This window comes from Amia ocellicauda, chromosome 8 (genome assembly GCF_036373705.1).
Source record: "Amia ocellicauda isolate fAmiCal2 chromosome 8, fAmiCal2.hap1, whole genome shotgun sequence".
Lineage (NCBI taxonomy): Eukaryota > Metazoa > Chordata > Actinopteri > Amiiformes > Amiidae > Amia > Amia ocellicauda.
This window is the reverse complement of record NC_089857.1, coordinates 9645451-9670931: the sequence shown is the minus strand read 5'-3', so window position 1 is coordinate 9670931 and position 25481 is coordinate 9645451. Positions and strand designations below refer to the sequence as shown.

At 43.5% G+C, this 25481-nt stretch overlaps 19 non-coding genes and 3 pseudogenes across 19 annotated transcripts; all 22 read left to right on the top strand.

Moving 5' to 3' along the window:
* The first annotated feature begins 362 nt into the window (after positions 1-362).
* LOC136757687 (uncharacterized) lies at positions 363-477 on the top strand (annotated as a pseudogene).
* A 1049-nt stretch (positions 478-1526) lies between these two features.
* Positions 1527-1645, top strand: LOC136755655 (5S ribosomal RNA). The gene has a single exon (XR_010817771.1). It is a non-coding gene; the product is annotated as a 5S ribosomal RNA (ribosomal RNA).
* A 1055-nt stretch (positions 1646-2700) lies between these two features.
* On the top strand, positions 2701-2819 carry LOC136755653 (5S ribosomal RNA). Its single transcript, XR_010817769.1, has one exon. It is a non-coding gene; the product is annotated as a 5S ribosomal RNA (ribosomal RNA).
* A 1066-nt stretch (positions 2820-3885) lies between these two features.
* Positions 3886-3994, top strand: LOC136757665 (uncharacterized; annotated as a pseudogene).
* A 1058-nt stretch (positions 3995-5052) lies between these two features.
* Positions 5053-5171, top strand: LOC136755652 (5S ribosomal RNA). The gene has a single exon (XR_010817768.1). It is a non-coding gene; the product is annotated as a 5S ribosomal RNA (ribosomal RNA).
* Positions 5172-6237: 1066 nt separating this feature from the next.
* On the top strand, positions 6238-6346 carry LOC136757617 (uncharacterized; annotated as a pseudogene).
* A 1069-nt stretch (positions 6347-7415) lies between these two features.
* Positions 7416-7534, top strand: LOC136756202 (5S ribosomal RNA). The gene has a single exon (XR_010818302.1). It is a non-coding gene; the product is annotated as a 5S ribosomal RNA (ribosomal RNA).
* Positions 7535-8600: 1066 nt separating this feature from the next.
* On the top strand, positions 8601-8718 carry LOC136757477 (5S ribosomal RNA). Its single transcript, XR_010819496.1, has one exon. It is a non-coding gene; the product is annotated as a 5S ribosomal RNA (ribosomal RNA).
* A 1055-nt stretch (positions 8719-9773) lies between these two features.
* On the top strand, positions 9774-9892 carry LOC136756533 (5S ribosomal RNA). Its single transcript, XR_010818611.1, has one exon. It is a non-coding gene; the product is annotated as a 5S ribosomal RNA (ribosomal RNA).
* A 1055-nt stretch (positions 9893-10947) lies between these two features.
* Positions 10948-11066, top strand: LOC136757821 (5S ribosomal RNA). Its single transcript, XR_010819638.1, has one exon. It is a non-coding gene; the product is annotated as a 5S ribosomal RNA (ribosomal RNA).
* A 1055-nt stretch (positions 11067-12121) lies between these two features.
* Positions 12122-12240, top strand: LOC136756661 (5S ribosomal RNA). The gene has a single exon (XR_010818729.1). It is a non-coding gene; the product is annotated as a 5S ribosomal RNA (ribosomal RNA).
* A 1066-nt stretch (positions 12241-13306) lies between these two features.
* Positions 13307-13425, top strand: LOC136755651 (5S ribosomal RNA). Its single transcript, XR_010817767.1, has one exon. It is a non-coding gene; the product is annotated as a 5S ribosomal RNA (ribosomal RNA).
* A 1066-nt stretch (positions 13426-14491) lies between these two features.
* LOC136756450 (5S ribosomal RNA) lies at positions 14492-14610 on the top strand. The gene has a single exon (XR_010818534.1). It is a non-coding gene; the product is annotated as a 5S ribosomal RNA (ribosomal RNA).
* A 1066-nt stretch (positions 14611-15676) lies between these two features.
* On the top strand, positions 15677-15795 carry LOC136755980 (5S ribosomal RNA). The gene has a single exon (XR_010818088.1). It is a non-coding gene; the product is annotated as a 5S ribosomal RNA (ribosomal RNA).
* Positions 15796-16861: 1066 nt separating this feature from the next.
* LOC136755978 (5S ribosomal RNA) lies at positions 16862-16980 on the top strand. Its single transcript, XR_010818086.1, has one exon. It is a non-coding gene; the product is annotated as a 5S ribosomal RNA (ribosomal RNA).
* Positions 16981-18045: 1065 nt separating this feature from the next.
* LOC136756201 (5S ribosomal RNA) lies at positions 18046-18164 on the top strand. Its single transcript, XR_010818301.1, has one exon. It is a non-coding gene; the product is annotated as a 5S ribosomal RNA (ribosomal RNA).
* Positions 18165-19230: 1066 nt separating this feature from the next.
* Positions 19231-19349, top strand: LOC136756946 (5S ribosomal RNA). Its single transcript, XR_010818997.1, has one exon. It is a non-coding gene; the product is annotated as a 5S ribosomal RNA (ribosomal RNA).
* Positions 19350-20414: 1065 nt separating this feature from the next.
* Positions 20415-20533, top strand: LOC136757492 (5S ribosomal RNA). The gene has a single exon (XR_010819509.1). It is a non-coding gene; the product is annotated as a 5S ribosomal RNA (ribosomal RNA).
* A 1055-nt stretch (positions 20534-21588) lies between these two features.
* On the top strand, positions 21589-21707 carry LOC136756015 (5S ribosomal RNA). The gene has a single exon (XR_010818122.1). It is a non-coding gene; the product is annotated as a 5S ribosomal RNA (ribosomal RNA).
* A 1055-nt stretch (positions 21708-22762) lies between these two features.
* On the top strand, positions 22763-22881 carry LOC136756435 (5S ribosomal RNA). Its single transcript, XR_010818520.1, has one exon. It is a non-coding gene; the product is annotated as a 5S ribosomal RNA (ribosomal RNA).
* A 1066-nt stretch (positions 22882-23947) lies between these two features.
* On the top strand, positions 23948-24066 carry LOC136756967 (5S ribosomal RNA). Its single transcript, XR_010819016.1, has one exon. It is a non-coding gene; the product is annotated as a 5S ribosomal RNA (ribosomal RNA).
* A 1066-nt stretch (positions 24067-25132) lies between these two features.
* LOC136755650 (5S ribosomal RNA) lies at positions 25133-25251 on the top strand. The gene has a single exon (XR_010817766.1). It is a non-coding gene; the product is annotated as a 5S ribosomal RNA (ribosomal RNA).
* Positions 25252-25481: the final 230 nt, after the last annotated feature.

The following is a 25481-nucleotide window of genomic DNA, read 5'->3' as shown; positions in this document are numbered from 1 at the left end:
ATGTTATGCATCATAGTGATGCAACCTCCTTTCAGTTTCATACTGCATGTCAATTGAAATCCTTACTGAAATGCACACCTTCTCAAGATTGCGCTTGACTGGCGTGTCAGGCACTCAATTACAGCTGTTTTATCAAGACAATGTGTTCGTTTTGTAATATATAGTTCCGGTCTGGTGTGGCACCCCAGCTAACGCACAACGTTGCCACAATGTTGCCACAACGTGGCGTGTTAGCAGGGACTGTCTGCGGCGCGCTGGTGTGTCCCGGGCTTTAGAGTAGAGAGACAGTTCAACTGTAAGTATGAACGGCAGAAACGGATATTGCCTTCCCTTTAAGTAGAGCGTCAGGGACAGCCTCCCTGGCTTACGGCCATACTAGCCTGAATACGCCCGATCTCGTCCGATCTCGGAAGCTAAGCAGGCTCGGGCCTGGTCAGTACTTGGATGGGAGACCGCCTGGGAATACCAGGTGCATCTTTTACACACCAGAGGGCGACAAATCACAAGTTTTAACTTTGGATACACGCAATTTCATCATTATTTCAGATTTGACTTCCCCAAATACACAGGCATACAATAGATCTTGTTCTCCAACGTAAACGGTCCCTAGTAACTAGGGTACATTCGTAAATAAATTGAGCATCATGGCTAGAAGTGACTAAATGTTGCCTAATCTTTCTCATCGAGAAATGACACAATTACAGCAACACAAAAAGGAACTCCACCGGACAAAGTTCAGTGCTCACAAGGAGCTTCATTCAACACACACGGTTCCATTCCCATTCATGCAAAGCACGAAAGTGTTAAACTTGGGAACATACTTGAGAGCAAAGATCACATTCAATCTCATTCAAGGCACGGATGTGAATGCAACGGGATGAAATTACTGAAATGATGCCTGCCCTCGAACTGTGATGATGGACTACCCGACTCGCCAATAATATTGGGTTCTGGTGTATTGAAATACAGGAGCTGCTGGATTTGTGTGTTTTCTTACCCCCTCACCATAGTTTGTCAAATGTTTAAACAACTGAACTTATATTCAAGGTTTGTTTCTCTTCATATGTTTTACTGGTTTACATTTGTCTCAGCAACCTCAGCAAAAATGATTCTTCTACTTTCAAAACAAAATGACAACAGGATGAATGCACACACTTGAAAATACAATACATGCAATGTTATGCATCATAGTGATGCAACCTCCTTTCAGTTTCATACTGCATGTCAATTGAAATCCTTACTGAAATGCACACCTTCTCAAGATTGCGCTTGACTGGCGTGTCAGGCACTCAATTACAGCTGTTTTATCAAGACAATGTGTTCGTTTTGTAATATATAGTTCCGGTCTGGTGTGGCACCCCAGCTAACGCACAACGTTGCCACAACGTTTCGTGTTAGCAGGGACTGTCTGCGGCGCGCTGGTGTGTCCCGGACTTTAGAGTAGAGAGACAGTTCAACTGCAAGTATGAGCGGCAGAAACGGATATTGCCTTCCCTTTAAGTAGAGCGTCAGGGACAGCTTCCCTGGCTTACGGCCATACTAGCCTGAATACGCCCGATCTCGTCCGATCTCGGAAGCTAAGCAGGCTCGGGCCTGGTCAGTACTTGGATGGGAGACCGCCTGGGAATACCAGGTGCTGTAAGCTTTTGCATCTTTTACACACCAGAGGGCGACAAATCACGAGTTTTAACTTTGGATACACGCAATTTCATCATTATTTCAGATTTGACTTCCCCGAATACACAGGCATACAATAGATCTTGTTCTCCAACGTAAACGGTCCCTAGTAACTAGGGTACATTCGTAAATAAATTGAGCATCATGGCTAGAAGTGACTAAATGTTGCCTAATCTTTCTCATCGAGAAATTACACAATTACAGCAACACAAAAAGGAACTCCACCGGACAAAGTTCAGTGCTCACAAGGAGCCTCATTCAACACACACGGTTCCATTCCCATTCATGCAAAGCACGAAAGTGTAAAACTTGGGAACATACTTGAGAGCAAAGATCACATTCAATCTCATTCAAGGCACGGATGTGAATGCAACGGGATGAAATTACTGAAATGATGCCTGCCCTCGAACTGTGATGATGGACTACCCGACTCGCCAATAATATTGGGTTCTGGTGTATTGAAATACAGGAGCTGCTGGATTTGTGTGTTTTCTTACCCCCTCACCATAGTTTGTCAAATGTTTAAACAACTGAACTTATATTCAAGGTTTGTTTCTCTTCATATGTTTTACTGGTTTACATTTGTCTCAGCAACCTGTTGAATGATTCTTCTGCTTTCAAAACAAAATGACAACAGGATGAATACACACACTTGAAAATACAATACATGCAATGTTATGCATCATAGTGATGCAACCTCCTTTCAGTTTCATACTGCATGTCAATTGAAATCCTTACTGAAATGCACACCTTCTCAAGATTGCGCTTGACTGGCGTGTCAGGCACTCAATTACAGCTGTTTTATCAAGACAATGTGTTCGTTTTGTAATATATAGTTCCGGTCTGGTGTGGCACCCCAGCTAACGCACAACGTTGCCACAACGTTTCGTGTTAGCAGGGACTGTCTGCGGCGCGCTGGTGTGTCCCGGACTTTAGAGTAGAGAGACAGTTCAACTGCAAGTATGAGCGGCAGAAACGGATATTGCCTTCCCTTTAAGTAGAGCGTCAGGGACAGCTTCCCTGGCTTACGGCCATACTAGCCTGAATACGCCCGATCTCGTCCGATCTCGGAAGCTAAGCAGGCTCGGGCCTGGTCAGTACTTGGATGGGAGACCGCCTGGGAATACCAGGTGCTGTAAGCTTTTGCATCTTTTACACACCAGAGGGCGACAAATCACGAGTTTTAACTTTGGATACACGCAATTTCATCATTATTTCAGATTTGACTTCCCCGAATACACAGGCATACAATAGATCTTGTTCTCCAACGTAAACGGTCCCTAGTAACTAGGGTACATTCGTAAATAAATTGAGCATCATGGCTAGAAGTGACTAAATGTTGCCTAATCTTTCTCATCGAGAAATTACACAATTACAGCAACACAAAAAGGAACTCCACCGGACAAAGTTCAGTGCTCACAAGGAGCCTCATTCAACACACACGGTTCCATTCCCATTCATGCAAAGCACGAAAGTGTAAAACTTGGGAACATACTTGAGAGCAAAGATCACATTCAATCTCATTCAAGGCACGGATGTGAATGCAACGGGATGAAATTACTGAAATGATGCCTGCCCTCGAACTGTGATGATGGACTACCAGACTCGCCAATAATATTGGGTTCTGGTGTATTGAAATACAGGAGCTGCTGGATTTGTGTGTTTTCTTACCCCCTCACCATAGTTTGTCAAATGTTTAAACAACTGAACTTATATTCAAGGTTTGTTTCTCTTCATATGTTTTACTGGTTTACATTTGTCTCAGCAACCTGTTGAATGATTCTTCTGCTTTCAAAACAAAATGACAACAGGATGAATGCACACACTTGAAAATATAATACATGCAATGTTATGCATCATAGTGATGCAACCTCCTTTCAGTTTCATACTGCATGTCAATTGAAATCCTTACTGAAATGCACACCTTCTCAAGATTGCGCTTGACTGGCGTGTCAGGCACTCAATTACAGCTGTTTTATCAAGACAATGTGTTCGTTTTGTAAAATATAGTTCCGGTCTGGTGTGGCACCCCAGCTAACGCACAACGTTGCCACAACGTTGCCACAAAGTTTCGTGTTAGCAGGGACTGTCTGCGGCGCGCTGGTGTGTCCCGGACTTTAGAGTAGAGAGACAGTTCATTTGCAAGTATGAGCGGCAGAAACGGATATTGCCTTCCCTTTAAGTAGAGCGTCAGGGACAGCCTCCCTGGCTTACGGCCATACTAGCCTGAATACGCCCGATCTCGGAAGCTAAGCAGGCTCGGGCCTGGTCAGTACTTGAATGGGAGACCGCCTGGGAATACCAGGTGCTGTAAGCTTTTGCATCTTTTACACACCAGAGCGCGACAAATCACGAGTTTTAACTTTGGATACACGCAATTTCATCATTATTTCAGATTTGACTTCCCCAAATACACAGGCATACAATAGATCTTGTTCTCCAACGTAAACGGTCCCTAGTAACTAGGGTACATTCGTAAATAAATTGAGCATCATGGCTAGAAGTGACTAAATGTTGCCTAATCTTTCTCATCGAGAAATGACACAATTACAGCAACACTAAAAGGAACTCCACCGGACAAAGATCAGTGCTCACAAGGAGCCTCATTCAACACACACGGTTCCATTCCCATTCATGCAAAGCACGAAAGTGTAAAACTTGGGAACATACTTGAGAGCAAAGATCACATTCAATCTCATTCAAGGCACGGATGTGAATGCAACGGGATGAAATTACTGAAATGATGCCTGCCCTCGAACTGTGATGATGGACTACCCGACTCGCCAATAATATTGGGTTCTGGTGTATTGAAATACAGGAGCTGCTGGATTTGTGTGTTTTCTTACCCCCTCACCATAGTTTGTCAAATGTTTAAACAACTGAACTTATATTCAAGGTTTGTTTCTCTTCATATGTTTTACTGGTTTACATTTGTCTCAGCAACCTCAGCAAAAATGATTCTTCTACTTTCAAAACAAAATGACAACAGGATGAATGCACACACTTGAAAATACAATACATGCAATGTTATGCATCATAGTGATGCAACCTCCTTTCAGTTTCATACTGCATGTCAATTGAAATCCTTACTGAAATGCACACCTTCTCAAGATTGCGCTTGACTGGCGTGTCAGGCACTCAATTACAGCTGTTTTATCAAGACAATGTGTTCGTTTTGTAATATATAGTTCCGGTCTGGTGTGGCACCCCAGCTAACGCACAACGTTGCCACAACGTTTCGTGTTAGCAGGGACTGTCTGCGGCGCGCTGGTGTGTCCCGGACTTTAGAGTAGAGAGACAGTTCAACTGCAAGTATGAGCGGCAGAAACGGATATTGCCTTCCCTTTAAGTAGAGCGTCAGGGACAGCCTCCCTGGCTTACGGCCATACTAGCCTGAATACGCCCGATCTCGTCCGATCTCGGAAGCTAAGCAGGCTCGGGCCTGGTCAGTACTTGGATGGGAGACCGCCTGGGAATACCAGGTGCTGTAAGCTTTTGCATCTTTTACACACCAGAGGGCGACAAATCACGAGTTTTAACTTTGGATACACGCAATTTCATCATTATTTCAGATTTGACTTCCCCGAATACACAGGCATACAATAGATCTTGTTCTCCAACGTAAACGGTCCCTAGTAACTAGGGTACATTCGTAAATAAATTGAGCATCATGGCTAGAAGTGACTAAATGTTGCCTAATCTTTCTCATCGAGAAATTACACAATTACAGCAACACAAAAAGGAACTCCACCGGACAAAGTTCAGTGCTCACAAGGAGCCTCATTCAACACACACGGTTCCATTCCCATTCATGCAAAGCACGAAAGTGTAAAACTTGGGAACATACTTGAGAGCAAAGATCACATTCAATCTCATTCAAGGCACGGATGTGAATGCAACGGGATGAAATTACTGAAATGATGCCTGCCCTCGAACTGTGATGATGGACTACCCGACTCGCCAATAATATTGGGTTCTGGTGTATTGAAATACAGGAGCTGCTGGATTTGTGTGTTTTCTTACCCCCTCACCATAGTTTGTCAAATGTTTAAACAACTGAACTTATATTCAAGGTTTGTTTCTCTTCATATGTTTTACTGGTTTACATTTGTCTCAGCAACCTGTTGAATGATTCTTCTGCTTTCAAAACAAAATGACAACAGGATGAATGCACACACTTGAAAATACAATACATGCAATGTTATGCATCATAGTGATGCAACCTCCTTTCAGTTTCATACTGCATGTCAATTGAAATCCTTACTGAAATGCACACCTTCTCAAGATTGCGCTTGACTGGCGTGTCAGGCACTCAATTACAGCTGTTTTATCAAGACAATGTGTTCGTTTTGTAAAATATAGTTCCGGTCTGGTGTGGCACCCCAGCTAACGCACAACGTTGCCACAACGTTGCCACAAAGTTTCGTGTTAGCAGGGACTGTCTGCGGCGCGCTGGTGTGTCCCGGACTTTAGAGTAGAGAGACAGTTCATTTGCAAGTATGAGCGGCAGAAACGGATATTGCCTTCCCTTTAAGTAGAGCGTCAGGGACAGCCTCCCTGGCTTACGGCCATACTAGCCTGAATACGCCCGATCTCGGAAGCTAAGCAGGCTCGGGCCTGGTCAGTACTTGGATGGGAGACCGCCTGGGAATACCAGGTGCTGTAAGCTTTTGCATCTTTTACACACCAGAGGGCGACAAATCACGAGTTTTAACTTTGGATACACGCAATTTCATCATTATTTCAGATTTGACTTCCCCAAATACACAGGCATACAATAGATCTTGTTCTCCAACGTAAACGGTCCCTAGTAACTAGGGTACATTCGTAAATAAATTGAGCATCATGGCTAGAAGTGACTAAATGTTGCCTAATCTTTCTCATCGAGAAATGACACAATTACAGCAACACAAAAAGGAACTCCACCGGACAAAGTTCAGTGCTCACAAGGAGCCTCATTCAACACACACGGTTCCATTCCCATTCATGCAAAGCACGAAAGTGTAAAACTTGGGAACATACTTGAGAGCAAAGATCACATTCAATCTCATTCAAGGCACGGATGTGAATGCAACGGGATGAAATTACTGAAATGATGCCTGCCCTCGAACTGTGATGATGGACTACCCGACTCGCCAATAATATTGGGTTCTGGTGTATTGAAATACAGGAGCTGCTGGATTTGTGTGTTTTCTTACCCCCTCACCATAGTTTGTCAAATGTTTAAACAACTGAACTTATATTCAAGGTTTGTTTCTCTTCATATGTTTTACTGGTTTACATTTGTCTCAGCAACCTCAGCAAAAATGATTCTTCTACTTTCAAAACAAAATGACAACAGGATGAATGCACACACTTGAAAATACAATACATGCAATGTTATGCATCATAGTGATGCAACCTCCTTTCAGTTTCATACTGCATGTCAATTGAAATCCTTACTGAAATGCACACCTTCTCAAGATTGCGCTTGACTGGCGTGTCAGGCACTCAATTACAGCTGTTTTATCAAGACAATGTGTTCGTTTTGTAAAATATAGTTCCGGTCTGGTGTGGCACCCCAGCTAACGCACAACGTTGCCACAATGTTGCCACAACGTGGCGTGTTAGCAGGGACTGTCTGCGGCACGCTGGTGTGTCCCGGGCTTTAGAGTAGAGAGACAGTTCAACTGTAAGTATGAACGGCAGAAACGGATATTGCCTTCCCTTTAAGTAGAGCGTCAGGGACAGCCTCCCTGGCTTACGGCCATACTAGCCTGAATACGCCCGATCTCGTCCGATCTCGGAAGCCAAGCAGGCTCGGGCCTGGTCAGTACTTGGATGGGAGACCGCCTGGGAATACCAGGTGCTGTAAGCTTTTGCATCTTTTACACACCAGAGGGCGACAAATCACGAGTTTTAACTTTGGATACACGCAATTTCATCATTATTTCAGATTTGACTTCCCCAAATACACAGGCATACAATAGATCTTGTTCTCCAACGTAAACGGTCCCTAGTAACTAGGGTACATTCGTAAATAAATTGAGCATCATGGCTAGAAGTGACTAAATGTTGCCTAATCTTTCTCATCGAGAAATGACACAATTACAGCAACACAAAAAGGAACTCCACCGGACAAAGTTCAGTGCTCACAAGGAGCCTCATTCAACACACACGGTTCCATTCCCATTCATGCAAAGCACGAAAGTGTAAAACTTGGGAACATACTTGAGAGCAAAGATCACATTCAATCTCATTCAAGGCACGGATGTGAATGCAACGGGATGAAATTACTGAAATGATGCCTGCCCTCGAACTGTGATGATGGACTACCCGACTCGCCAATAATATTGGGTTCTGGTGTATTGAAATACAGGAGCTGCTGGATTTGTGTGTTTTCTTACCCCCTCACCATAGTTTGTCAAATGTTTAAACAACTGAACTTATATTCAAGGTTTGTTTCTCTTCATATGTTTTACTGGTTTACATTTGTCTCAGCAACCTGTTGAATGATTCTTCTGCTTTCAAAACAAAATGACAACAGGATGAATGCACACACTTGAAAATACAATACATGCAATGTTATGCATCATAGTGATGCAACCTCCTTTCAGTTTCATACTGCATGTCAATTGAAATCCTTACTGAAATGCACACCTTCTCAAGATTGCGCTTGACTGGCGTGTCAGGCACTCAATTACAGCTGTTTTATCAAGACAATGTGTTCGTTTTGTAATATATAGTTCCGGTCTGGTGTGGCACCCCAGCTAACGCACAACGTTGCCACAATGTTGCCACAACGTGGCGTGTTAGCAGGGACTGTCTGCGGCGCGCTGGTGTGTCCCGGGCTTTAGAGTAGAGAGACAGTTCAACTGTAAGTATGAACGGCAGAAACGGATATTGCCTTCCCTTTAAGTAGAGTGTCAGGGACAGCCTCCCTGGCTTACGGCCTACTAGCCTGAATACGCCCGATCTCGTCCGATCTCGGAAGCTAAGCAGGCTCGGGCCTGGTCAGTACTTGGATGGGAGACCGCCTGGGAATACCAGGTGCTGCAAGCTTTTGCATCTTTTACACACCAGAGGGCGACAAATCACGATTTTTAACTTTGGATACACGCAATTTCATCATTATTTCAGATTTGACTTCCCCAAATACACAGGCATACAATAGATCTTGTTCTCCAACGTAAACGGTCCCTAGTAACTAGGGTACATTCGTAAATAAATTGAGCATCATGGCTAGAAGTGACTAAATGTTGCCTAATCTTTCTCATCGAGAAATGACACAATTACAGCAACACAAAAAGGAACTCCACCGGACAAAGTTCAGTGCTCACAAGGAGCCTCATTCAACACACACGGTTCCATTCCCATTCATGCAAAGCACGAAAGTGTAAAACTTGGGAACATACTTGAGAGCAAAGATCACATTCAATCTCATTCAAGGCACGGATGTGAATGCAACGGGATGAAATTACTGAAATGATGCCTGCCCTCGAACTGTGATGATGGACTACCCGACTCGCCAATAATATTGGGTTCTGGTGTATTGAAATACAGGAGCTGCTGGATTTGTGTGTTTTCTTACCCCCTCACCATAGTTTGTCAAATGTTTAAACAACTGAACTTATATTCAAGGTTTGTTTCTCTTCATATGTTTTACTGGTTTACATTTGTCTCAGCAACCTGTTGAATGATTCTTCTGCTTTCAAAACAAAATGACAACAGGATGAATGCACACACTTGAAAATACAATACATGCAATGTTATGCATCATAGTGATGCAACCTCCTTTCAGTTTCATACTGCATGTCAATTGAAATCCTTACTGAAATGCACACCTTCTCAAGATTGCGCTTGACTGGCATGTCAGGCACTCAATTACAGCTGTTTTATCAAGACAATGTGTTCGTTTTGTAATATATAGTTCCGGTCTGGTGTGGCACCCCAGCTAACGCACAACGTTGCCACAACGTTTCGTGTTAGCAGGGACTGTCTGCAGCGTGCTGGTGTGTCCCGGACTTTAGAGTAGAGAGACAGTTCAACTGCAAGTATGAGCGGCAGAAACGGATATTGCCTTCCCTTTAAGTAGAGGGTCAAGGACAGCCTCCCTGGCTTACGGCCATACTAGCCTGAATACGCCCGATCTCGTCCGATCTCGGAAGCTAAGCAGGCTCGGGCCTGGTCAGTACTTGGATGGGAGACCGCCTGGGAATACCAGGTGCTGTAAGATTTTGCATCTTTTACACACCAGAGGGCGACAAATCACGAGTTTTAACTTTGGATACACGCAATTTCATCATTATTTCAGATTTGACTTCCCCAAATACACAGGCATACAATAGATCTTGTTCTCCAACGTAAACGGTCCCTAGTAACTAGGGTACATTCGTAAATAAATTGAGCATCATGGCTAGAAGTGACTAAATGTTGCCTAATCTTTCTCATCGAGAAATGACACAATTACAGCAACACAAAAAGGAACTCCACCGGACAAAGTTCAGTGCTCACAAGGAGCCTCATTCAACACACACGGTTCCATTCCCATTCATGCAAAGCACGAAAGTGTAAAACTTGGGAACATACTTGAGAGCAAAGATCATATTCAATCTCATTCAAGGCACGGATGTGAATGCAACGGGATGAAATTACTGAAATGATGCCTGCTCTCGAACTGTGATGATGGACTACCCGACTCGCCAATAATATTGGGTTCTGGTGTATTGAAATACAGGAGCTGCTGGATTTGTGTGTTTTCTTACCCCCTCACCATAGTTTGTCAAATGTTTAAACAACTGAACTTATATTCAAGGTTTGTTTCTCTTCATATGTTTTACTGGTTTACATTTGTCTCAGCAACCTGTTGAATGATTCTTCTGCTTTCAAAACAAAATGACAACAGGATGAATGCACACACTTGAAAATACAATACATGCAATGTTATGCATCATAGTGATGCAACCTCCTTTCAGTTTCATACTGCATGTCAATTGAAATCCTTACTGAAATGCACACCTTCTCAAGATTGCGCTTGACTGGCGTGTCAGGCACTCAATTACAGCTGTATTATCAAGACAATGTGTTCGTTTTGTAAAATATAGTTCCGGTCTGGTGTGGCACCCCAGCTAACGCACAACGTTGCCACAACGTTTCGTGTTAGCAGGGACTGTCTGCAGCGTGCTGGTGTGTCCCGGACTTTAGAGTAGAGAGACAGTTCAACTGCAAGTATGAGCGGCAGAAACGGATATTGCCTTCCCTTTAAGTAGAGGGTCAAGGACAGCCTCCCTGGCTTACGGCCATACTAGCCTGAATACGCCCGATCTCGTCCGATCTCGGAAGCTAAGCAGGCTCGGGCCTGGTTAGTACTTGGATGGGAGACCGCCTGGGAATACCAGGTGCTGTAAGCTTTTTCATCTTTTACACACCAGAGGGCGACAAATCACGAGTTTTAACTTTGGATACACGCAATTTCATCATTATTTCAGATTTGACTTCCCCAAATACACAGGCATACAATAGATCTTGTTCTCCAACGTAAACGGTCCCTAGAAACTAGGGTACATTCGTAAATAAATTCAGCATCATGGCTAGAAGTGACTAAATGTTGCCTAATCTATCTCATCGAGAAATGACACAATTACAGCAACACAAAAAGGAACTCCACCGGACAAAGTTCAGTGCTCACAAGGAGCCTCATTCAACACACACGGTTCCATTCCCATTCATGCAAAGCACGAAAGTGTAAAACTTGGGAACATACTTGAGAGCAAAGATCACATTCAATCTCATTCAAGGCACGGATGTGAATGCAACGGGATGAAATAACTGAAATGATGCCTGCCCTCGAACTGTGATGATGGACTACCCGACTCGCCAATAATATTGGCTTCTGGTGTATTGAAATACAGGAGCTGCTGGATGTGTGTGTTTTCTTACCCCCTCACCATAGTTTGTCAAATGTTTAAACAACTGAACTTATATTCAAGGTTTGTTTCTCTTCATATGTTTTACTGGTTTACATTTGTCTCAGCAACCTGTTGAATGATTCTTCTGCTTTCAAAACAAAATGACAACAGGATGAATGCACACACTTGAAAATACAATACATGCAATGTTATGCATCATAGTGATGCAACCTCCTTTCAGTTTCATACTGCATGTCAATTGAAATCCTTACTGAAATGCACACCTTCTCAAGATTGCGCTTGACTGGCGTGTCAGGCACTCAATTACAGCTGTTTTATCAAGACAATGTGTTCGTTTTGTAATATATAGTTCCGGTCTGGTGTGGCACCCCAGCTAACGCACAACGTTGCCACAACGTTTCGTGTTAGCAGGGACTGTCTGCGGCGCGCTGGTGTGTCCCGGACTTTAGAGTAGAGAGACAGTTCAACTGCAAGTATGAGCGGCAGAAACGGATATTGCCTTCCCTTTAAGTAGAGCGTCAGGGATAGTCTCCCTGGCTTACGGCCATACTAGCCTGAATAAGCCCGATCTCGTCCGATCTCGGAAGCTAAGCAGGCTCGGGCCTGGTCAGTACTTGGATGGGAGACCGCCTGGGAATACCAGGTGCTGTAAGCTTTTGCATCTTTTACACACCAGAGGGCGACAAATCACGAGTTTTAACTTTGGATACACGCAATTTCATCATTATTTCAGATTTGACTTCCCCAAATACACAGGCATACAATAGATCTTGTTCTCCAACGTAAACGGTCCCTAGTAACTAGGGTACATTCGTAAATAAATTGAGCATCATGGCTAGAAGTGACTAAATGTTGCCTAATCTATCTCATCGAGAAATGACACAATTACAGCAACACAAAAAGGAACTCCACCGGACAAAGTTCAGTGCTCACAAGGAGCCTCATTCAACACAAACGGTTCCATTCCCATTCATGCAAAGCACGAAAGTGTAAAACTTGGGAACATACTTGAGAGCAAAGATCACATTCAATCTCATTCAAGGCACGGATGTGAATGCAACGGGATGAAATTACTGAAATGATGCCTGCCCTCGAACTGTGATGATGGACTACCCGACTCGCCAATAATATTGGGTTCTGGTGTATTGAAATACAGGAGCTGCTGGATTTGTATGTTTTCTTACCCCCTCACCATACTTTCTCAAATGTTTAAACAACTGAACTTATATTCAAGGTTTGTTTCTCTTCATATGTTTTACTGGTTTACATTTGTCTCAGCAACCTGTTGAATGATTCTTCTGCTTTCAAAACAAAATGACAACAGGATGAATGCACACACTTGAAAATACAATACATGCAATGTTATGCATCATAGTGATGCAACCTCCTTTCAGTTTCATACTGCATGTCAATTGAAATCCTTACTGAAATGCACACCTTCTCAAGATTGCGCTTGACTGGCGTGTCAGGCACTAAATTACAGCTGTTTTATCAAGACAATGTGTTCGTTTTGTAATATATAGTTCCGGTCTGGTGTGGCACCCCAGCTAACGCACAACGTTGCCACAATGTTGCCACAACGTGGCATGTTAGCAGGGACTGTCTGCGGCGCACTGGTGTGTCCCGGGCTTTAGAGTAGAGAGACAGTTCAACTGTAAGTATGAACGGCAGAAACGGATATTGCCTTCCCTTTAAGTAGAGCGTCAGGGACAGCCTCCCTGGCTTACGGCCATACTAGCCTGAATACGCCCGATCTCGTCCGATCTCGGAAGCTAAGCAGGCTCGGGCCTGGTCAGTACTTGGATGGGAGACCGCCTGGGAATACCAGGTGCTGTAAGCTTTTGCATCTTTTACACGCCAGAGGGCGACAAATCACGAGTTTTAACTTTGGATACACGCAATTTCATCATTATTTCAGATTTGACTTCCCCAAATACACAGGCATACAATAGATCTTGTTCTCCAACGTAAACGGTCCCTAGTAACTAGGGTACATTCGTAAATAAATTGAGCATCATGGCTAGAAGTGACTAAATGTTGCCTAATCTTTCTCATCGAGAAATGACACAATTACAGCAACACAAAAAGGAACTCCACCGGACAAAGTTCAGTGCTCACAAGGAGCCTCATTCAACACACACGGTTCCATTCCCATTCATGCAAAGCACGAAAGTGTAAAACTTGGGAACATACTTGAGAGCAAAGATCACATTCAATCTCATTCAAGGCACGGATGTGAATGCAACGGGATGAAATTACTGAAATCATGCCTGCCCTCGAACTGTGATGATGGACTACCCGACTCGCCAATAATATTGGGTTCTGGTGTATTGAAATACAGGAGCTGCTGGATTTGTGTGTTTTCTTACCCCCTCACCATAGTTTGTCAAATGTTTAAACAACTGAACTTATATTCAAGGTTTGTTTCTCTTCATATGTTTTACTGGTTTACATTTGTCTCAGCAACCTGTTGAATGATTCTTCTGCTTTCAAAACAAAATGACAACAGGATGAATGCACACACTTGAAAATACAATACATGCAATGTTATGCATCATAGTGATGCAACCTCCTTTCAGTTTCATACTGCATGTCAATTGAAATCCTTACTGAAATGCACACCTTCTCAAGATTGCGCTTGACTGGCGTGTCAGGCACTCAATTACAGCTGTTTTATCAAGACAATGTGTTCGTTTTGTAAAATATAGTTCCGGTCTGGTGTGGCACCCCAGCTAACGCACAACGTTGCCACAACGTTGCCACAACGTGGCGTGTTAGCAGGGACTGTCTGCGGCGCACTGGTGTGTCCCGGGCTTTAGAGTAGAGAGACAGTTCAACTGTAAGTATGAACGGCAGAAACGGATATTGCCATCCCTTTAAGTAGAGCGTCAGGGACAGCCTCCCTGGCTTACGGCCATACTAGCCTGAATACGCCCGATCTCGTCTGATCTCGGAAGCCAAGCAGGCTCGGGCCTGGTCAGTACTTGGATGGGAGACCGCCTGGGAATACCAGGTGCTGTAAGCTTTTGTACCTTTTACACACCAGAGGGCGACAAATCACGAGTTTTAACTTGGGATACAGACAATTTCATCATTATTTCAGATTTTACTTCCCCAAATACACAGGCATACAATAGATCTTGTTCTCCAACGTAAACGGTCCCTAGTAACTAGGGTACATTCGTAAATAAATTGAGCATCATGGCTAGAAGTGACTAAATGTTGCCTAATCTTTCTCATCGAGAAATGACACAATTACAGCAACACAAAAAGGAACTCCACCGGACAAAGTTCAGTGCTCACAAGGAGCCTCATTCAACACACACGGTTCCATTCCCATTCATGCAAAGCACGAAAGTGTAAAACTTGGGAACATACTTGAGAGCAAAGATCACATTCAATCTCATTCAAGGCACGGATGTGAATGCAACGGGATGAAATTACTGAAATGATGCCTGCCCTCGAACTGTGATGATGGACTACCCGACTCGCCAATAATATTGGGTTCTGGTGTATTGAAATACAGGAGCTGCTGGATTTGTGTGTTTTCTTACCCCCTCACCATAGTTTGTCAAATGTTTAAACAACTGAACTTATATTCAAGGTTTGTTTCTCTTCATATGTTTTACTGGTTTACATTTGTCTCAGCAACCTGTTGAATGATTCTTCTGCTTTCAAAACAAAATGACAACAGGATGAATGCACACACTTGAAAATACAATACATGCAATGTTATGCATCATAGTGATGCAACCTCCTTTCAGTTTCATACTGCATGTCAATTGAAATCCTTACTGAAATGCACACCTTCTCAAGATTGCGCTTGACTGGCGTGTCAGGCACTCAATTACAGCTGTATTATCAAGACAATGTGTTCGTTTTGTAAAATATAGTTCCGGTCTGGTGTGGCACCCCAGCTAACGCACAACGTTGCCACAACGTTGCCACAACGTGGCGTGTTAGCAGGGACTGTCTGCGGCGCACTGGTGTGTCCCGGGCTTTAGAGTAGAGAGACAGTTCAACTGTAAGTATGATCGGCAGAAACGGATATTGCCTTCCCTTTAAGTAAAGCGTCAGGGACAGCCTCCCTGGCTTACGGCCATACTAGCCTGAATACGCCCGATCTCGTCCGATCTCGGAAGCCAAGCAGGCTTGGGCCTGGTCAGTACTTGGATGGGAGACCGCCTGGGAATACCAGGTGCTGTAAGCTTTTGCACCTTTTACACACCAGAGGGCGACAAATCACGAGTTTTAACTTGGGATACAGACAATTTCATCATTATTTCAGATTTTACTTCCCCAAATACACAGGCATACAATAGATCTTGTTCTCCAACGTAAACGGTCCCTAGTAACTAGGGTACATTCGTAAATAAATTGAGCATCATGGCTAGAAGTGACTAAATGTTGCCTAATCTTTCTCATCGAGAAATGACACAATTACAGCAACACAAAAAGGAACTCCACCGGACAAAGTTCAGTGCTCACAAGGAGCCTCATTCAACACACACGGTTCCATTCCCATTCATGCAAAGCACGAAAGTGTAAAACTTGGGAACATACTTGAGAGCAAAGATCACATTCAATCTCATTCAAGGCACGGATGTGAATGCAACGGGATGAAATTACTGAAATGATGCCTGCCCTCGAACTGTGATGATGGACTACCCGACTCGCCAATAATATTGGGTTCTGGTGTATTGAAATACAGGAGCTGCTGGATTTGTGTGTTTTCTTACCCCCTCACCATAGTTTGTCAAATGTTTAAACAACTGAACTTATATTCAAGGTTTGTTTCTCTTCATATGTTTTACTGGTTTACATTTGTCTCAGCAACCTGTTGAATGATTCTTCTGCTTTCAAAACAAAATGACAACAGGATGAATGCACACACTTGAAAATACAATACATGCAATGTTATGCATCATAGTGATGCAACCTCCTTTCAGTTTCATACTGCATGTCAATTGAAATCCTTACTGAAATGCACACCTTCTCAAGATTGCGCTTGACTGGCGTGTCAGGCACTCAATTACAGCTGTATTATCAAGACAATGTGTTCGTTTTGTAAAATATAGTTCCGGTCTGGTGTGGCACCCCAGCTAACGCACAACGTTGCCACAACGTTGCCACAACGTGGCGTGTTAGCAGGGACTGTCTGCGGCGCACTGGTGTGTCCCGGGCTTTAGAGTAGAGAGACAGTTCAACTGTAAGTATGATCGGCAGAAACGGATATTGCCTTCCCTTTAAGTAAAGCGTCAGGGACAGCCTCCCTGGCTTACGGCCATACTAGCCTGAATACGCCCGATCTCGTCCGATCTCGGAAGCCAAGCAGGCTTGGGCCTGGTCAGTACTTGGATGGGAGACCGCCTGGGAATACCAGGTGCTGTAAGCTTTTGCACCTTTTACACACCAGAGGGCGACAAATCACGAGTTTTAACTTGGGATACAGACAATTTCATCATTATTTCAGGTTTTACTTCCCCAAATACACAGGCATACAATAGATCTTGTTCTCCAACGTAAACGGTCCCTAGTAACTAGGGTACATTCGTAAATAAATTGAGCATCATGGCTAGAAGTGACTAAATGTTGCCTAATCTTTCTCATCGAGAAATGACACAATTACAGCAACACAAAAAGAACTCCACCGGACAAAGTTCAGTGCTCACAAGGAGCCTCATTCAACACACACGGTTCCATTCCCATTCATGCAAAGCACGAAAGTGTAAAACTTGGGAACATACTTGAGAGCAAAGATCACATTCAATCTCATTCAAGGCACGGATGTGAATGCAACGGGATGAAATTACTGAAATGATGCCTGCCCTCGAACTGTGATGATGGACTACCCGACTCGCCAATAATATTGGGTTCTGGTGTATTGAAATACAGGAGCTGCTGGATTTGTGTGTTTTCTTACCCCCTCACCATAGTTTGTCAAATGTTTAAACAACTGAACTTATATTCAAGGTTTGTTTCTCTTCATATGTTTTACTGGTTTACATTTGTCTCAGCAACCTGTTGAATGATTCTTCTGCTTTCAAAACAAAATGACAACAGGATGAATGCACACACTTGAAAATACAATACATGCAATGTTATGCATCATAGTGATGCAACCTCCTTTCAGTTTCATACTGCATGTCAATTGAAATCCTTACTGAAATGCACACCTTCTCAAGATTGCGCTTGACTGGCGTGTCAGGCACTCAATTACAGCTGTTTTATCAAGACAATGTGTTCGTTTTGTAAAATATAGTTCCGGTCTGGTGTGGCACCCCAGCTAACGCACAACGTTGCCACAACGTTGCCACAACGTGGCGTGTTAGCAGGGACTGTCTGCGGCGCACTGGTGTGTCCCGGGCTTTAGAGTAGAGAGACAGTTCAACTGTAAGTATGAACGGCAGAAACGGATATTGCCATCCCTTTAAGTAGAGCGTCAGGGACAGCCTACCTGGCTTACGGCCATACTAGCCTGAATACGCCCGATCTCGTCCGATCTCGGAAGCCAAGCAGGCTCGGGCCTGGTCAGTACTTGGATGGGAGACCGCCTGGGAATACCAGGTGCTGTAAGCTTTTGCACCTTTTACACACCAGAGGGCGACAAATCACGAGTTTTAACTTTGGATACACACAATTTCATCATTATTTCAGATTTTACTTCCCCAAATACACAGGCATACAATAGATCTTGTTCTCCAACGTAAACGGTCCCTAGTAACTAGGGTACATTCGTAAATAAATTGAGCATCATGGCTAGAAGTGACTAAATGTTGCCTAATCTTTCTCATCGAGAAATGACACAATTACAGCAACACAAAAAGGAACTCCACCGGACAAAGTTCACTGCTCACAAGGAGCCTCATTCAACACACACGGTTCCATTCCCATTCATGCAAAGCACGAAAGTGTAAAACTTGGGAACATACTTGAGAGCAAAGATCACATTTAATCTCATTCAAGGCACGGATGTGAATGCAACGGGATGAAATTACTGAAATGATGCCTGCCCTCGAACTGTGATGATGGACTACCCGACTCGCCAATAATATTGGGTTCTGGTGTATTGAAATACAGGAGCTGCTGGATTTGTGTGTTTTCTTACCCCCTCACCATAGTTTGTCAAATGTTTAAACAACTGAACTTATATTCAAGGTTTGTTTCTCTTCATATGTTTTACTGGTTTACATTTGTCTCAGCAACCTGTTGAATGATTCTTCTGCTTTCAAAACAAAATGACAACAGGATGAATGCACACACTTGAAAATACAATACATGCAATGTTATGCATCATAGTGATGCAACCTCCTTTCAGTTTCATACTGCATGTCAATTGAAATCCTTACTGAAATGCACACCTTCTCAAGATTGCGCTTGACTGGCGTGTCAGGCACTCAATTACAGCTGTATTATCAAGACAATGTGTTCGTTTTGTAAAATATAGTTCCGGTCTGGTGTGGCACCCCAGCTAACGCACAACGTTGCCACAATGTTGCCACAACGTGGCGTGTTAGCAGGGACTGTCTGCGGCGCACTGGTGTGTCCCGGGCTTTAGAGTAGAGAGACAGTTCAACTGTAAGTATGATCGGCAGAAACGGATATTGCCTTCCCTTTAAGTAGAGCGTCAGGGACAGCCTCCCTGGCTCACGGCCATACTAGCCTGAATACGCCCGATCTCGTCCGATCTCGGAAGCCAAGCAGGCTTGGGCCTGGTGAGTACTTGGATGGGAGACCGCCTGGGAATACCAGGTGCTGTAAGCTTTTGCACCTTTTACACACCAGAGGGCGACAAATCACGAGTTTTAACTTTGGATACACACAATTTCATCATTATTTCAGGTTTTACTTCCCCAAATACACAGGCATACAATAGATCTTGTTCTCCAACGTAAACGGTCCCTAGTAACTAGGGTACATTCGTCAATAAATTGAGCATCATGGCTAGAAGTGACTAAATGTTGCCTAATCTTTCTCATCGAGAAATGACACAATTACAGCAACACAAAAAGAACTCCACCGGACAAAGTTCAGTGCTCACAAGGAGCCTCATTCAACACACATGGTTCCATTCCAATTCATGCAAAGCACGAAAGTGTAAAACTTGGGAACATACTTGAGAGCAAAGATCACATTCAATCTCATTCAAGGCACGGATGTGAATGCATCGGGATGAAATTACTGAAATGATGCCTGCCCTCGAACTGTGATGATGGACTACCCGACTCGCCAATAATATTGGGTTCTGGTGTATTGAAATACAGGAGCTGCTGGATTTGTGTGTTTTCTTACCCCCTCACCATAGTTTGTCAAATGTTTAAACAACTGAACTTATATTCAAGGTTTGTTTCTCTTCATATGTTTTACTGGTTTACATTTGTCTCAGCAACCTGTTGAATGATTCTTCTGCTTTCAAAACAAAATGACAACAGGATGAATGCACACACTTGAAAATACAATACATGCAATGTTATGCATCATAGTGATGCAACCTCCTTTCAGTTTCATACTGCATGTCAATTGATATCCTTACTGAAATGCACACCTTCTCAAGATTGCGCTTGACTGGCGTGTCAGGCACTCAATTACAGCTGTTTTATCAAGACAATGTGATCGTTTTGTAAAATATAGTTCCGGTCTGGTGTGGCACCCCAGCTAATGCACAACTTTGCCACAACGTTGCCACAACGTGGCGTGTTAGCAGGGACTTTCTGCGACACGCTGGTATGTCCCGGGCTTTAGAGTAGAGAGACAGTTCAACTGTAAGTATGAACGGCAGAAACGGATATTGCCTTCCCTTTAAGTAGAGCGTCAGGGAAAGTCTCACTTGCTTACGGCCATACTAGCCTGAATACGCCCGATCTCGTCCGATCTCGGAAGCCAAGCAGGCTCGGGCCTGGTCAGTACTTGAATAGGAGACCGCCTGGGAATACCAGGTGCTTTAAGCTTTTGCACCTTTGACACACCAGAGGGTGACAAATCACGATTTTTAACTTTGGATACACACAATTTCATCATTATTTCAGATTTGACTTCCCCAAATACACAGGCATACAATACATTTTGTTCTCCAACGTAAACGGTCCCTAGTAACTAGGGTACATTCGTAAATAAATTGAGCATCATGGCTAGAAGTGACTAAATGTTGCCTAATCTTTCTCATCAAGAAATGACACAATTACAGCAACACAAAAAGGAACTCCACCGGACAAAGTTCAGTGCTCACAAGGAGCCTCATTCAACACACACGGTTCCATTCCCATTCATGCAAAGCACGAAAGTGTAAAACTTGGGAACATACTTGAGAGCAAAGATCACATTCAATCTCATTCAAGGCACGGATGTGAATGCAACGGGATGAAATTACTGAAATGATGCCTGCCCTCGAACTGTGATGATGGACTACCCGACTCGCCAATAATATTGGGTTCTGGTGTATTGAAATACAGGAGCTGCTGGATTTGTGTGTTTTCTTACCCCCTCACCATAGTTTGTCAAATGTTTAAACAACTGAACTTATATTCAAGGTTTGTTTCTCTTCATATATTTTACTGGTTTACATTTGTCTCAGCAACCTGTTGAATGATTCTTCTGCTTTCAAAACAAAATGACAACAGGATGAATGCACACACTTGAAAATACAATACATGCAATGTTATGCATCATAGTGATGCAACCTCCTTTCAGTTTCATACTGCATGTCAATTGAAATCCTTACTGAAATGCACACCTTCTCAAGATTGCGCTTGACTGGCGTGTCAGGCACTCAATTACAGCTGTATTATCAAGACAATGTGTTCGTTTTGTAAAATATAGTTCCGGTCTGGTGTGGCACCCCAGCTAACGCACAACGTTGCCACAACGTTTCGTGTTAGCAGGGACTGTCTGCGGCGCGCTGGTGTGTCCCGGGCTTTAGAGTAGAGAGACAGTTCAACTGTAAGTATGAACGGCAGAAACGGATATTGCCTTCCCTTTAAGTAGAGCGTCAGGGACAGCCTCCCTGGCTTACGGCCATACTAGCCTGAATACGCCCGATCTCGTCCGATCTCGGAAGTTAAGCAGGCTCGGGCCTGGTCAGTACTTGGATGGGAGACTGCCTGGGAATACCAGGTGCTGTAAGCTTTTGCATCTTTTACACACCAGAGGGCGACAAATCACGAGTTTTAACTTTGGATACACGCAATTTCATCATTATTTCAGATTTGACTTCCCCAAATACACAGGCATACAATAGATCTTGTTCTCCAACGTAAACGGTCCCTAGTAACTAGGGTACATTCGTAAATAATTTGAGCATCATGGCTAGAATTGACTAAATGTTGCCTAATCTTTCTCATCAAGAAATGACACAATTACAGCAACACAAAAAGGAACTCCACCGGACAAAGTTCAGTGCTCACAAGGAGCCTCATTCAACACACACGGTTCCATTCCCATTCATGCAAAGTACGAAAGTGTAAAACTTGGGAACATACTTGAGAGCAAAGATCACATTCAATCTCATTCAAGGCACGGATGTGAATGCAATGGGATGAAATTACTGAAATGATGCCTGCCCTCGAACTGTGATGATGGACTACCCGACTCGCCAATAATATTGGGTTCTGGTGTATTGAAATACAGGAGCTGCTGGATTTGTGTGTTTTCTTAACCCCTCACCATAGTTTGTCAAATGTTTAAACAACTGAACTTATATTCAAGGTTTGTTTCTCTTCATATGTTTTACTGGTTTACATTTGTCTCAGCAACCTGTTGAATGATTCTTCTGCTTTCAAAACAAAATGACAACAGGATGAATGCACACACTTGAAAATACAATACATGCAATGTTATGCATCATAGTGATGCAACCTCCTTTCAGTTTCATACTGCATGTCAATTGAAATCCTTACTGAAATGCACACCTTCTCAAGATTGCGCTTGACTGGCGTGTCAGGCACTCAATTACAGCTGTATTATCAAGACAATGTGTTCGTTTTGTAAAATATAGTTCCGGTCTGGTGTGGCACCCCAACTAACGCACAACGTTGCCACAACGTTTCGTGTTAGCAGGGACTGTCTGCGGCGCGCTGGTGTGTCCCGGGCTTTAGAGTAGAGAGACAGTTCAACTGTAAGTATGAACGGCAGAAACGGATATTGCCTTCCCTTTGAGTAGAGTGTCAGGGACAGCCTCCCTGGCTTACGGCCATACTAGCCTGAATACGCCCGATCTCGTCCGATCTCGGAAGCTAAGCAGGCTCGGGCCTGGTCAGTACTTGGATGGGAGACTGCCTGGGAATACCAGGTGCTGTAAGCTTTTGCATCTTTTACACACCAGAGGGCGACAAATCACGAGTTTTAACTTTGGATACACGCAATTTCATCATTATTTCAGATTTGACTTCCCCAAATACACAGGCATACAATAGATCTTGTTCTCCAACGTAAACGGTCCCTAGTAACTAGGGTACATTCGTAAATAAATTGAGCATCATGGCTAGAATTGACTAAATGTTGCCTAATCTTTCTCATCGAGAAATGACACAATTACAGCAACACAAAAAGGAACTCCACCGGACAAAGTTCAGTGCTCACAAGGAGCCTCATTCAACACACACGGTTCCATTCCCATTCATGCAAAGCACGAAAGTGTAAAACTTGGGAACATACTTGAGAGCAAAGATCACATTCAATCTCATTCAAGGCACGGATGTGAATGCAACGGGATGAAATTACTGAAATGATGCCTGCCCTCGAACTGTGATGATGGACTACCCGACTCGCCAATAATATTGGGTTCTGGTGTATTGAAATACAGGAGCTGCTGGATTTGTGTGTTTTCTTACCCCCTCACCATAGTTTGTCAAATGTTTAAACAACTGAACTTATATTCAAGGTTTGTTTCTCTTCATATGTTTTACTGGTTTACATTTGTCTCAGCAACCTGTTGAATGATTCTTCTGCTTTCAAAACAAAATGACAACAGGATGAATGCACACACTTGTAAATACAATACATGCAATGTTATGCATCATAGTGATGCAACCTCCTTTCAGTTTCATACTGCATGTCAATTGAAATCCTTACTGAAATGCACACCTTCTCAAGATTGCGCTTGACTGGCGTGTCAGGCACTCAATTACAGCTGTTTTATCAAGACAATGTGTTCGTTTTGTAATATATAGTTCCGGTCTGGTGTGGCACCCCAGCTAACGCACAACGTTGCCACAATGTTGCCACAACGTGGCGTGTTAGCAGGGACTGTCTGCGGCGCGCTGGTGTGTCCCGGGCTTTAGAGTAGAGAGACAGTTCAACTGTAAGTATGAACAGCAGAAACGGATATTGCCTTCCCTTTAAGTAGAGCGTCAGGGACAGCATTCCTGGCTTACGGCCATACTACCCTGAATACGCCCGATCTCGTCCGATCTCGGAAGCTAAGCAGGCTCGGGCCTGGTCAGTACTTGGATGGGAGACCGCCTGGGAATACCAGGTGCTGTAAGCTTTTGCATCTTTTACACACCAGAGGGCGACATATCACGAGTTTTAACTTTGGATACACGCAATTTCATCATTATTTCAGATTTGACTTCCCCAAAAACACAGGCATACAATAGATCTTGTTCTCCAATGTAAACGGTCCCTAGTAACTAGGGTACATTCATAAATAAATTGAGCATCATGGCTAGAAGTGACTAAATGTTGCCTAATCTTTCTCATCGAGAAATGACACAATTACAGCAACACAAAAAGGAACTCCACCGGACAAAGTTCAGTGCTCACAAGGAGCCTCATTCAACACACACGGTTCCATTCCCATTCATGCAAAGCACGAAAGTGTAAAACTTGGGAACATACTTGAGAGCAAAGATCACATTCAATCTCATTCAAGGCACGGATGTGAATGCAACAAGATGAAATTACTGAAATGATGCCTGCCCTCGAACTGTGATGATGGACTACCCGACTCGCCAATAATATTGGGTTCTGGTGTATTGAAATACAGGAGCTGCTGGATTTGTGTGTTTTCTTACCCCCTCACCATAGTTTGTCAAATGTTTAAACAACTGAACTTATATTCAAGGTTTGTTTCTCTTCATATGTTTTACTGGTTTACATTTGTCTCAGCAACCTGTTGAATGATTCTTCTGCTTTCAAAACAAAATGACAACAGGATGAATGCACACACTTGAAAATACAATACATGCAATGTTATGCATCATAGTGATGCAACCTCCTTTCAGTTTCATACTGCATGTCAATTGAAATCCTTACTGAAATGCACACCTTCTCAAGATTGCGCTTGACTGGCGTGTCAGGCACTCAATTACAGCTGTTTTATCAAGACAATGTCTTCGTTTTGTAATATATAGTTCCGGTCTGGTGTGGCACCCCAGCTAACGCACAACGTTGCCACAATGTTGCCACAACGTGGCGTGTTAGCAGGGACTGTCTGCGGCGCGCTGGTGTGTCCCGGGCTTTAGAGTAGAGAGACAGTTCAACTGTAAGTATGAACGGCAGAAACGGATATTGCCTTCCCTTTAAGTAGAGCGTCAGGGACAGCCTCCCTGGCTTACGGCCATACTAGCCTGAATACGCCCGATCTCGTCCGATCTCGGAAGCTAAGCAGGCTCGGGCCTGGTCAGTACTTGGATGGGAGACCGCCTGGGAATACCAGGTGCTGTAAGCTTTTGCATCTTTTACACACCAGAGGGCGACAAATCACGAGTTTTAACTTTGGATTCATGCAATTTCATCATTATTTCAGATTTGACTTCCCCAAATACACAGGCATACAATAGATCTTGTTCTCCAACGTAAACGGTCCCTAGTAACTAGGGTACATTCGTAAATAAATTGAGCATCATGGCTAGAAGTGACTAAATGTTGCCTAATCTTTCTCATCGAGAAATGACACAA